We start from the raw sequence: 13,704 nt of genomic DNA, 5'->3' as shown, positions 1-13,704 counted from the left end.
TTCTTCCTTCAGCCCTATCTCGTACAATAAGTGTGTATCTAATATTTGTTCAGTTCCTCCTCCATACCAGATTAAGTGCTTTATGTTTATTAATGTGTTCATTCCTCATGACCCATATGAGATTTGCATGATTATTAGCTCCATTTTACTGATGAGCAAGCTGAGGCTTATAGAGGTTATGTGTTTTTCTTGTGGTCATAAGTCTAGCTAGGATCCAAAGGAGCAGCCTCTGGCACTAGTGCTAAGCCCTTTGTAGGATTGCTTCTAAAGATGCTTATCATTTGTAGGCCTGGGTTTCTCCATCCCTAAACAGTCGTTCAGATGTCTCCTAATGTAATGTCCAGCTTTAATTCTTTAGGAGTCTATTATTCATAGGGGTCATGGCTCCCCACTTAGTACTGGCTAAAGTAGAATTTCAAACCAGGCTCAAAAATTGGCACCCTCATCTCTTGTTGGCTTTGGAAAATCACAAATCTTGAGCATATTAACCAACAAAACAAAATAATACTCGGAAAACTATATTTTTATTTATTTGCCCAGAAACTATTTTAAATCGAGCATTGTTAGTATTTATATTACGCAGGCTTTCCTTTAATTAATGAAGCGTTTTTTTAAATAATAAAATTTTCTTTAAAAGAGACAATATTTGGGGGCTGGCCCAGTGGCACAGTGGTTAAGTTCGTGTGCTCTACTTCAGTGGCCCAGGATTCGGAAGTTCAGATCCCCGGTGTGGATGCAGCACTGCTTGTCAAGCCACACTGTGTCAGCATCTCACATAAAATAGAGGAAGATTGCACAGATATTAGCTCAGTGACAATCTTCCTCAAGCAAAAAGAGGAAGATTGGCAACAGATGTTAGCTCAGGGTCAATCTTCCTTACACACACACACACAAAGACAATATTTTTTTTTAAAGGTATGTTTTTCTTAGCGAGGAAGATTGGCCCTGAGCTAACGTCTGTTGCCAATCTTCCTCTTTTTTTTCCTCCCCAAAGCCCCAGTACATAGTTGTATATCCTAGTTGTAAGTCATTCTAGTTCTTCTATGTGGGATGCCACCACAGCATGGCCTGATAAACGATGTGTAGGTCTGTGCCCAGGATCCGAACCAGTGAACCCTGGGCCACCAAAGTGGAGCATGCAAACTCAACCACTTGGCTATGGGGCTGGCCCCCAAAAAGACAATATTTTATGTTAATGGAGGAATTGTTGCATTAAAGCAAATGCAGTTTTGCTGGCATTCACATGTTTAAAAAAATCTTCCAAAAGTTGACCATAAATTTCTAAAGCCTCTGAAGCAAACTTTCTTAGTAAAAACTAGCAAGAGAGAGACTGAAGTAGAAAAGAAGTCATGACTAATTGCCTGGGAATGTTTCCTCACCCTTGAAAAGAGGTGGAAGAGTGGGATGAGGAAGTGGGGTGGTGTGACCTTGTGATCCTGGATGTCTTGTTTATGTTTCCTTATCATGAATCTTCTTGCTAAAAGTAAAGTGTCGGTAAAGTGGCTTTAGTCTGCCAGAGAGACTCTTGGCCTTGGTCCAAACTTAACTGAAATATTATCAGAAATACATTCTTTACCATGTATAGCACTTTCAAGTTCTTCTAATGAGGTCCACACGTGGTCGCCGAGTAGGCAGGATAATCCAGTGCCTTGGGCAGGGAAGAGCGTGCCCTCTCACTATCTGTCATGTAGGAGTTATCCACCGTATGTGGCTTTGCCTGGCATGTCCAGGGGACTGATGCCAAAGGGTTGTTATGTGGGACAGAAGTAAGTAGCATTATGTATTCGAGAGCCTCAAAGAGACCATCTAGTTTTTAGACTTTTATTCCAGAAAAAAAAAAGAGATTTAAAGCTCATTTTATTCTGGGACAAAACTATAATCTACTTAGAATTAAATATCTAAATTACTTAAGGATAAATGATAAGGATAAATGTTCTAAATGGCTACAAGGGAAACTTTATGGAGTATGCCTCTGGAAGGAGGCTATACATGGCAATTTTAGGAGAGATAAGGTAATGGATAGTTAATAGGGCAGGAAGACAGGGTTAGTGGAGGTGACAGAGTGGAGGTAACAAGTTCATGACACATAAGAAGCTCACAATATACACACATTCAAAGAATGTTTAGAATCAAGGTGGCAAAATACACAAGGTCCAGAATATACTTTAAAACATCAGTTGTTCTATGCCTTTTATTTATACAGTACTTAACTCTAAAGAGCTCTAAAGAACTCTAAGAATTTTACTTAGATTAGCCTATACAAAAGCCAAATTGGTTAGGAAATCAAAATTTCTATTTAGAAGTGAGGAAGTTAGGATATGGAGGGTTTTCATAATTTGCTCAAAATCGCTTTGTTTGGATTATGACCCAGGTCTTCTCTGACTTAGCAACTGAGCAGGTGACGTTCTTCCTCTCCACCATCAGAAGTTACCACGTTCCAGCTGAGTGCTGCCGTTTGGCTTGGAATCGTAAAGCTGTAGGTTCTGAAAAGATGTCATCTCATTGAACCCTAGAGCCTTTTGCTTGAATCTGTTCCATATAAACTTTCTCGCCATATTTCTCCCCCCCCAAAAAAAGCAGCTGGAGAGAAAGCCAAGGATTGCCCAAAGTGACTCTCTTAGTTAAAGATAATCGCAGCAAAACCCTTCCCTCAACTGCTTTACATTGGTGGTGAATAAAAATGGTACCACTTTAGCCACATCTAATGTTCAGACAGTGTGATTTTTGACTAAGGTTAAAGCTCTTAGACAATTATAGCTCCCTTTTTTTGTTTTTTTTTTTGAGGAAGATTGCCGCTGAGCCAACATCTGTGCCAATCTTCCTCTATTTTGTATGTGGGATGCCACCACAGCATGGCTTGATGAGCAGTGTGTAAGTCTGTGCCCAGGATCCAAATCCATGAACCCCGGATGGAAGGAGCAGAGCACATGAGCTTAACCACTACGTCACTGGGCCCACCCTGCTCCCATTTTTTTAAAATTGAAATATAATTGACACACAATATCCTGTTAGTTTCAGGTGTACATTACAGTGTTCGATATTTATATGCATTATGAAATCATCACCATAGTAAGTCTAGTTACTGTACAAAGTTGCTGCAATATTAATGATTATATTCTCTGTGCTGCACAAATACATTCCCGTGACTTATTTGTTTTATAACTGGAAGTTTGTACCTCTTAATCCCCTTCACCTATTTCACAGCCCACCCCCAAACCTGATCCCACTTTGGTAACAACTAGTTTGTTTCCTGTATCTATGTCTGTTTCAGTTTTGTTTTGTTTGTTCATTTGTTTTGTTTTTTAGATTCCACATATAAGTGAAATCATATGGTATTTGTCTTTCTCTGTCTGACTTATTTCACTTAGCATAATACCCTCTAGAGGCCTTCTCTGAATGGCTGAGTTAATGTGCCATTCAGGCAAGATTCAGGATTAGGATCTGGAATTCCATAATCACAAACTGACTATTTAACATTGTTTTTCTAATTATAAAAATAATTTACACAATTATCAAAAATATAAGAAAATAAAAATCACTCATATTTCTGTGATTAAGAGATACTGTTAAAATTTTGGACTATTTCCTTCCATTATTAACTCTATGCATTAGTAATTTACTTTACAACGCAGGGATCACACTATATATGTTTTAAAAATTCTGTTTCTTTTACTTATCACTAAATCAGAAATGTTTTCTTGTGCTATTAAATATTATTTAAATTGTGCTATTTACTAATTGCATATATTTCATTGTGAGGATATATTATAACATATTTAAGTGATCCTTTATGGTGATGGCTTAAATTACCTTGGCCTTTCGTGCACCTGCCTTCTGCTGATGTGCCGTTAACTTTTATGAGAGTTGCTGTTAAAAACATAGGCTTATTGTGATAGTTAATTTAATGTGTCAACTTGGCTAGGCTGTGGTGCCAGTTGTTTCGTCAACTAGTCTAGATGTTGCTGTGAAGATATTTTGTAGATGTGATTGACATTTATAAGAGTTGAGTGTAAGTAAAGGAGATTACCCCGCATATAATGTGTGTGGGCTAATCCAATCAGTTGAAGGCCTTATGAGCAAAAAATGAAGTTTCCTAGAAAAGAAAGAAATCTGCCCCAAAACTGTAAAAGAAATTCCGTCTTGAATTTCTAGCCTGTTGACCTGCCCTACAGATTTCAGACTTAGAAGCCTCCACAATCCCATGAGCCAATCCTTGAAATGTATCTTCTATTAGATCTGCTTTTTTCTGGAGAGCCCCAACTGATAGACCTGTGAAATCTATTGCCACATTTGTCTTGAGAGTGCCATCAGAGACCTTACCTACCACATAAATTAGAGTGCCCACAGAGGTCTCACATAAAATTTTCTTAAAAATTTGTAGAAGGAAAATATCGCTTCTATTGAATACTAGTATATTTCCTATCTCTGACAGGAGAATTTCTCTACTATCCTACTCCTCTTTTGGTTTAGTTGAAAGAGGCATGGAGCTCAGCCATGGTGGGTCAATTTATATTCTTTCTTCTTGGTCATAACTTAGCACTTCACTTGACTTTTCCTCCATACTTTTCTTTACTTGTATCTGTATGATGTCTCAATTGTTTATGGAAAAGGATAAGATATAAAGAACTAAGGTCCACCCTCTCTTTTTCTTCCTTTGATTTTAGGGTGAATGTTTCCTTTTCCTCTCTGGCTGAATAAAAATTATATTCACTTTTGCCCTCTTCCTAAAGACTTGAGAAAAACCATTAAACAAAATCTGTTTTCTTTTCTCTGGCCTATGTGTGAGCATATTATGTGCCACTATAGTAATGGCTTCCTACTGAGTTATATCCAGCAGAGCCAACCCTTGGCTTATAGCCTGGGCAGGTTTACTGCACCACCTCTCAGGTGGTGGAAGTTGGCTAGATCTGATCAGTGGATGAACCTAGAGACTAGAAGATGGGATTTAATTGACTCAATTAATTGTATGTATTAGAATGCTTTGCTCAACAATTTTTCCTAGTGCAATTCCTATTACTTCAATTTGAAGAACTACTTCAATAAAAGTCATTTTATTGTCCATATCAAAATTTTCTGCATAGAAATCTGGCCCAATGGTGACCATTGGCGGTTTAGTAAGATTCAGATGGCATACAAGCCATCTGAAAGATGTAAAACTCTTAGACATGCAATAACAGCTGCCAATCCTGGTGCCACAAAATATCAGCAAACCCCAGGTCTGCTTTTTACTTCAGTAGATGCTTTTGATTTACAGATATATTAAAATTGCATAGGAAATATAAATATCCAAAGTAAAAGGCATGGGACAGACTATTTTACCTGTCCAGGAATATTTATACTTTGATGAGAAGAAGATGTGGCAGCCTGGCATATTTGAAATTCTAGACGGGAAAGAGAGCCAGAAAGCCCTTAAAGAAAGATATACTGAATAGAGTCATCTGCAATGACTGGCAAATATGGTTAGCACAGTATATTAGGAAACAGAATACTCTCATTTCCTTCTTCTGGGAGTACAAAGTATAGAGGAATCTAATATCTTTTGTAAAAATATTTCTGTATTTATTGTTTATTCTCCCAAATGGCTATTCTCCCAAAAGGCAAATAGTGTAGTCTCAGAGTTTGGATTTAGCCTTAGAGTTTCTCTAAATACTACTTGTCTGATGTTTCTTTAATATGGAGATTAAACGCAAACATGAAATTAGCTTCCTTGAAACATTCACTTTGAACTTTGCTTTTCTGCTACCAAGGAGATGATCTTTTGAACGGATGCCCTGTCACATTGACAGTGTGTTCAGAGCTTGGATGTGGGCCAACTTCGCTTAGCCATTTTTCCTTATTTAGCTCGCTCAATATTATTGGCAGTTTGCTTCCACCAAAACCCCTGTTTTCTAAAGGATTTTTGACAACTTCAAGTGGGTTCAATATCTTTCATGGGAGGTTGTGCTAACTGGTCAGAAAACCTGAAGTGCCAATTATAGCAGCAGCAGAAGTTGAGTTGCTTTTATTTTACTGGGAATATAAGGGAATCCTGTGCAGGCCAATATATAGAGACTATGATGTAACTTTTCAAGTATAACACAACTGAGAAACTATTTAAATTACATAGCGTTCCTTTTTTGAATGGTCTTAGAGGGACTTTTTGGATAATTTCAAAATTCTCTCATTAGTTTTATAGCTTGGTGATTAACATTATCATTTCTCTTTGAAAAGGAGCATTTAGTTTTATGATGAGCATGACTGTTTCCCTCTGTTTTGTTGATATATGAAAGTAATTGAATCAGCACCATTCTTTTCTCAATTTTTGGAAACTCAGGCTAGTTGATGGGATAACTCTTTAAGTTAAACTACCTATTTGATGCATTTGCTGAAATGTAAAGACTGAAAAATCCACAGCTCTTAACTTGTCATTTTGGTAGCATCATTCATTGGTGAAAATAGAATATTTGCTAATGAGGAACATTGTGTTTGTGTGTGTGTGTATGTGTGTGTGTGTGTGTACGTTTTAATACAGAATTTTTTTTTTAAAAAAAAAGCCTGGCAGCCATTGGGAACACCACTGACTAGACAGAGAGAAAATGTTCTTCAATTCACACTTCTCAAATACATTTTATGATGATCCTGGCTGTATAAGGAAAGCTTTATGAATTCAATGAGGCCCTTTTTACAATATTTTTGTATGTTATATGTAGTATGAATACTCCTCTTTTTAAGTAAACACAGCATGCAATACTCTAAGCCTAATAAAGCAGGGAAATAATTCATTTTATGTATTCTCCATCCTCAAAGTTAAAGTGCCACGTGTTAAACTGTGAGGAGTGAAAGTATTGTCCAGCTTTATTAGGCAATGAAGGAAGGCAAAGCCACAAAGATAGAGGTAGTGGTGTAAAGTTGGGAACTATGGGAAATTCTGTGGTTCAGGAAGGAAAATGGGTAGCCAATAGTAGACAAAAGATGCTCAGGTTGCTGCTGCGTGGGAAATATAAACTGTTAGTGTTCAATTGTTTGATTTCAACAATCAGCATTTTAATGGCCTTAGACAAAAAAATTTTTAGGCTGGCATATTATTTCTCGTACTCCCCATCATTTATAATAGAGAATGATGGGAAATTAAGAAGAAAGTAATTTTAGCAGTCACTTTATTAAAAAATTAATTTTTCCATAAAGTAAGATATACATACACAGTCTTTGGAAATATCTATTTTATCAGATTTTTAATTTTAGTATCAGATTTTATTTGAATTTATGTACTATGTTCTGTTTAGAAATTTTTTATATTTGTATTAATTCACTTGATTAAATGCTTGATCAGTGTCGAAATATCCTATTTATAGATCGGGCAAAATAAACAACAATAACAATAACTGCAAATCCTCATTGGCAAGGACATAATTTCATGGCTTGCAGATAGCCGTCTTCCAAGAGTCATTGTTTTACACTGATCTCATCGGTAGCTGTCATTTGTTGAGTGTTTATTATGTGTTAGATATACTAGAAATATTATTTTATTAAGTCATTACAACTGGCAGAGGCTCACCGAGTTCAGGTAATATGCCAGAGGTCATATAGTGAGTTAGAAGCCAAACTGGGTTTATGTCCAGGTCAACCTGGCTCCATATTCTACATGTGTTACCACTATAGTACTCTTCTTCTAGCAGTTTTCATTACAGACATTTTCTTGACATTTCCTACCACTTTTCCTTACAATGCCTTGGCTACAGGTCAAGTACTACTGCTGAAATAAGCAACACATTTCATTTTTGCCTTCCTTGAATATTCTCTTGGCTGTGTCAGACAGGACCAACTGTTTGTTCTTGGGTCCTGAGGAGGCTGTGATAGAACTGTGCTTGGAAGCTCTTAGGTATATTCTCAGACTCTGTCTTCTGACTTGGTGATAGTGGCAGGAAAGGAGAACAATGTCAGAGGGTCAGCCACGTCTGGGAGAAAGATTCCGGGCAGAGTAGAGCTGTGCAAGCTTCCCTCCCACGCCCTTCTCTTTGCCGGTCAGCAGTGTCTTCTGAGATTTGGAGACGAGACGGCAGAACAATCTTGCTTAGCTGACACTCAGAAGCATTCCAGAGGAAAGAATGAGCAGGATGCTTCAATTTTACAGTGGGGGTGGGGGAACGGGGAAGTCTGTGTTCTAACCTTGAGCCATGGAACTGACACAAACCATAAGGAGAGTCCACAGGGAAAAGGAACAGAAAAAACTCTTTGACAGTTCTGCTGCTTGAGGGCGACCTACCCCTCACTCCCTTATTTCTGTTTATAATAAGACATTAAATAGGGATAGAGAAATTTGTAAAAGAAAAATCCTTGGCAATGTGGCTGGCGTATGCTTTTGGAATCTGGAGAAATCTTGCATAACGAAGTTAATTTTTATGGCATAGTGAATTTTCTATTGGTCTGGATAGAAGCATTCTGACAATGGGAATCAACAAAAGGGAAATTCTTCATGCTATACATTAGCACTAATGTTTGACATATTCCCCCCTCCTCTCCCTTCCTCCCTTCTTCCCATCCTTCTTTCCTTCCTTTAAAAAAATTAAGCACCTAGTATATATGAGTCTGTGCCAGCAGCTGGGGATATAAAGATAAATCAGATATGGATCTTACCCTGAGTAATACAATATATTCATATTATATATAAAAATAATATACCATGATTAATATAACAGGGGGAATTGAACATATGGTAAGTGCAAATAAGGTGCTAGAGGAGTTCAACTTCATTTGTTTATTCATTTAACGGATATTTGTTGGGAATGTTAGAGACTAGGCATTGAACTAGTGCTGGGGTTAGGGCTGGGGCTGCCCTCCTGCAGCTTCAAGTTCACTGGAGGACACAGGCCTGTTATCAGACACTCACAGTGAAGAATGGTCAGTGCTAAATCTCATTCTTTAAACAAATAATTTTTGTTGCCTACTAAATGCCAAGCATTTCTTAAGAGAGGTTGAGGTGAATTCATGGAGAAGGTCTCATTTGAGCTGGATTGTAAAGGGTGGGTTTGAACACAGAGATGGGGGGAGAAAAGCATTCACATTTGAGAATGAGGGGAGAGCGATGGTAAGCATTTGAGATTTCAGGAGGAAAATAATGGTAACAATCACAGTAGCTAACCTTATGTAGTATTTTCTCTGCTAGGTACTGTTCTAAACATTTGGTATATACTTTATTAACTCAAGTGTTCCTCAAAACATCTCTGTAATTTGGATACTGTTGCCATTTTACATATGAGGAAATTGAGGCACAGAGAGGTTAAATGATTTGCCTAAAGCCACACAGCTAGTAAGGGGTTGATCTGGGATTCAAACTCAGGCAGTCTGTAACTTGTCTATACAATCTCTATAGCAGGCTTGCTATAAACTTGCTATAAGCAAAGTTGAGGAAGGGGAAAGTTGTGATGTGGAAAATAGCAAGCAGCTCAATTTGACCTGTGATTAAGGTTGGTGGGGAGGAAGTGCGGGAAATAAATTGGCAAGGCAATTTGGGCCATATTATAAAAGACCCTGAGAGTCAGATTGTATGAATTTCCTTTTGCAGATAAAGGGGAGCCACTGAAGGTTTTTGAGCAGGGAGGACTGTGATCTGAGCTGTGCTTCAGAAGATTCAGCCTGAAATACTGTGTGAGATGAGGGCCGACAAGGCAGGGAAAGAAGTTAGGGACTGATTGTGGCGACAGGTGGGAATGAGGCTTGGTGACAGTAATGAGAGAGTTATTAAAAAGGGAGTTTTGCAGGGCCTGGGAACTTATTAGAATGCAGAGGTGTCGTGTTAACCTTTGGCCTGTGCCAGGCAGTGGTCAGAAAGGGTTAAATGAATATGCCAGCTATGGAAATTTCTTGGGCATTAACATTTTCCACTTTTCTTTGGTTGTATCAAATGCCCTTGTGATGGGAGAAAAAGAACAAACATCAAAAGTACCTTTTAACTTCACAATTCTTTCTAAATTTCTTTAAACTTATAGGCTATACTGCTGATTTGCAGACTTCAAAGTACACAGAAGGATCAGGGTCAGATTGAAAAATTATTTCTTACAGTTTGATAAAATATGCATGTAAATCCTATGACCTGCCACTGAAATTATTTGTGTTAATGTAACTTTGTAACACTAATTGCACTGTTTAAGGCCATTTTTTTCCCCCTCACACAGCTTTTTCTCTGTAAGTGCTGGAAAAATTTTTGCTTATTATTTATGCTGTACTTTGCAGATTCCACATGTTGTTTGTGGATTCAAAAATATCAAGTTTTTTTTTTGGAAGAATTATGGCAAGAAGAATAACTAGACTGTATTCCTATGGGCAATGGTTGGGACGTTTGCATTCAACTTGCTATCATTAAAAAATTTTTGTTTTAGTCCTTATTACCTATGAGAACACCATCTCAGTATGTTATGTTTGTGATAATTTTTCTCAGAAGTAACACATTACGGTTTTTCAATTCTTTTTCAAGCGGGAGTCTCTCCTCTTCTTCCTCCAATGTGAAGGGAGGAAACCAAGATAGAAAATTGAGAATTGAGGCTTTCCCCAGAAACTCACCAGGTTTTCCTATATTTGTGAGATTCTCATTAATAATGATATCAGGATCTCTATGCTTTTGCAGATTAAAGTTTTGTTTTGTAGATTGAAATTTTGTTGGAATTGATGGAAATATACCATTTAATGGTACTGAATATTGTTCTGCAGTTTTTAGATATTGGTCATTTGTAGTTTTCCTCTTGGATTTGAATACTGATATTTTCTTGGTTATGTGGTATCTTTACAATTGTTTTTAATGGTCTCCTTGGCTTTACCAGAGGTTTGAGGCAGTATTGTGAAATGGTTAAGAAAATAGGCTTTGGGTTCTACAATTGCTTCTCAAACTTCAATGTGCGTATGAATCACTGGAAGAATTTTTAAAGGGCAAACTCTGATGTCGTGTCAGACTATGATCAACAAATCTGGGGTGGGGCCTGAAATTCTGCATTTCTGATAAATTAGCCTATGGACCAGATTTTGAGTGGCACAGTCTAGGCCCCCGTCCTTGTGTATATGACTTCCTGTGTGACTTGGAGCAAATCATTAATTGTTCTTTAGTTCATTTTCCTCATTTGCCATGTACTGTAGGGAAGCTGTGAGAATTAAGTGAGAAAATGTATGCAAAGAGCCTGACATGTTGAAACTTTAATGAAGTAAATAGTAGCTACTGTTATTCACCATTGCCTTTGTAAGTGGGCCACCATTTTAAGAGCTTGCTGAGAAGTCAAAATCGTTGCATGCTGACTAAATCTGGCTTTGGTGCAAAAGTCCTTAGTTGAGGTTCTGTCTCTTCCATGTATTGCTGTGGGACCACAGATAGGTCATTTCATCTCATTTCGTCTTATTTGTAAAATAAGAGAGGGTTGGGCTAGAAATTAGTGAAGTTTCTTTTAACTTAAAACTTAAAAACCAGTGATTGTATAACCATTCAGTGGAGTATGCTATTCTGTTTTTTAAAATGTTAACACAGACTAAATTGTGTATTTGTTTCTTCTGCCTATCAATTCATTTGATTTAAATTTGATTTAAAATGTCCCCAATAATTTCTCTCCTTGCCCCTCATATGTTGGTTATTGTTTTGATAAAGAGTTCCAGAGGTCTGTTGGGGCTGCAAATTCAAGCTATAGCTAATTCTGAAGTATCCAAAAAAAAGCTCAATCGGCATATTAGAGAAACCACTATGTAGTGGAAGACAAAAATTGCTTTTGGCTGCTCTGTAAATTATCACATCTGAACCATTATGATAGCTTATAAAATAATTCAGAATGCCCCCCCCCCCCAGTTGCTTGGATAATTGTCTATAGCTTGCCTCCAAATTTCAATCTTACAGAAAAGTCATCCCCCAAATATTTCAATCTTAACTACCAGCACATTTTGAAAACTATATTAAATTATTTAACATGATAGAGGTATCAAATGTAAGTGTTATCTCCAAAGGGAAAAGATCTTTATTCAGAAAATAAATTGCACCATGGACAGGCATTTGGGAAAACATCTATTATACAAGATTTTTTAGTCATCGGAATTTTCTTTAGCTGCCTTGTCAGCTTTAGGGTATGAACATGAGTTTGTAGTAATGAATAAATAGAAATTTGAAAATGGGAGATAGGAGAGTTGATTTTTATTAATATGGAGATATTCTTGTCCATTTCCAAAAACATTTTGAAGTAGCTGGAAGCTTTGTTAAAAATGCAACATTGACAAAGAAATGGTGAGATGGCTACTATTACACACTGCAAATAGGAATGCAAATTTGTATCACCTTTCTGGGAAGCAATTTGTCAATATTTTTTAAGAGTGTTAAACATATTAATGTTTTTTGACCTATTGATTCTACTTTTAAGGTTCTGTTGTAAGGAATAAATATGAAATGAGAGTACAGGTTTATGTTTGAAGATTTTAATTATATTATTTATAATAGTGATATGTTAGACTGTAAGTTTGAGGGCAGTGATTATGCTTGTTTATGCCCATTATTATATCATTGGTGCCTCTTATAGTTTCTGGTACTCACTAGGCATTCAACAAATATTTACTGAATAAGTGAACCTAAATTCCCAGCAATGGGGAAATGGCTAAATAAAAGATGGTATATCACATAAGATGGAATATTATGCAGCTGTTAAAAACATGCTTATGTGGATTTTTTAATTATACGTGAAATACTCATTTAAAAAGCAAGATAAAACACTGCATATATAGTATGAGATAAACTGTGTAAAAATGTGTGTGTATAACATTAAGACTAGAAGAAAAGTCATTAAAATGTCAATAGTGATCACGTCTGAATGGTGGGTAGAGAGGTGCTATATTTCTTTATTTTCCAAATTTTCTCCAGTGTGCACATTATTTTACATTAAAAAAGGTTTTGTTTTTTTTTCCCCTAAAACCAAGCTTATAGATACAGAGAGCCAACTGGGGATTGCCAGAGGTGGGGAATGGAGAGTGGGCCAAATGAGTGAAGGGGATCAAAAGAGACAAAATTCCAGGTATAAAATAAATGTCATGGGGATGTAAGGTAAGACATGATGACTATAGTTAATAATACTATATTGCATATTTGAAAGTTGCTAAGAGAGTAAATCTTAAAAGCTCTCATCACAAGAAAAACCATTTTATAATTATGCATGGTGACAGATATTAACTAGACTTATTATTGTTATCATTTCACAATGTATACAAATATGGAATCATTACATTGTAAAACTGAAACTAATATAGTGTTGTATGTCAACTATACCTCAAAAAAAAATGTTCTTTTCTTAAATGCAGTATTTTCCTTAAGCAATTGGAAAGACTGTATAAACATTCTCAGTCTAAACAAGAAGACTTTTTCTTTTAACGATTTATTGAGTTCTTTGTTTTCTCTGCTTTAAAATGCATTGAAGAAAAATAGAAACATAGCCCACATGAAGACTTGCATGCAAGTACTTGTAATAATATTTATAAAGACTTGAATACAAATGTTGATAAAGACTTGCATGAAAATGTCCATAGTAGTGTTATTCATAATAACCAAAAAGCAGAAGCAAACCAAATATTTATCAGTCAGTAAATGGATTAAACAAAATGTGGCATATCTGAACAATGGAATACTATTCAGCAACAAAAAGGAATAGGTACCAATACAGGCTACATCATGGAGGAACCCCCAAAATGTTAGGCTAAGTGAAAGAAGTCAGATGCAAA

General features: G+C 36.5%; 1 protein-coding gene across 2 annotated transcripts in view; it reads left to right on the top strand.

Annotated features, from left to right (window-relative positions):
- Positions 1–2,700, top strand: part of MTERF1 (mitochondrial transcription termination factor 1) — a 152,367-nt gene extending 149,667 nt beyond the window's left edge. For both annotated transcript variants that reach the window (XR_011539491.1, XR_011539495.1), the window contains exon 9: positions 2,372–2,700. The gene's annotated coding sequence lies outside the window, so the exon portion shown is untranslated. The remainder of the gene's footprint in view (positions 1–2,371) is intronic.
- Positions 2,701–13,704: the final 11,004 nt, after the last annotated feature.

This window comes from Equus przewalskii, chromosome 4 (assembly GCF_037783145.1).
Source record: "Equus przewalskii isolate Varuska chromosome 4, EquPr2, whole genome shotgun sequence".
NCBI lineage: Eukaryota > Metazoa > Chordata > Mammalia > Perissodactyla > Equidae > Equus > Equus przewalskii.
This window is presented reverse-complemented; position numbering and strand designations above follow the sequence as displayed.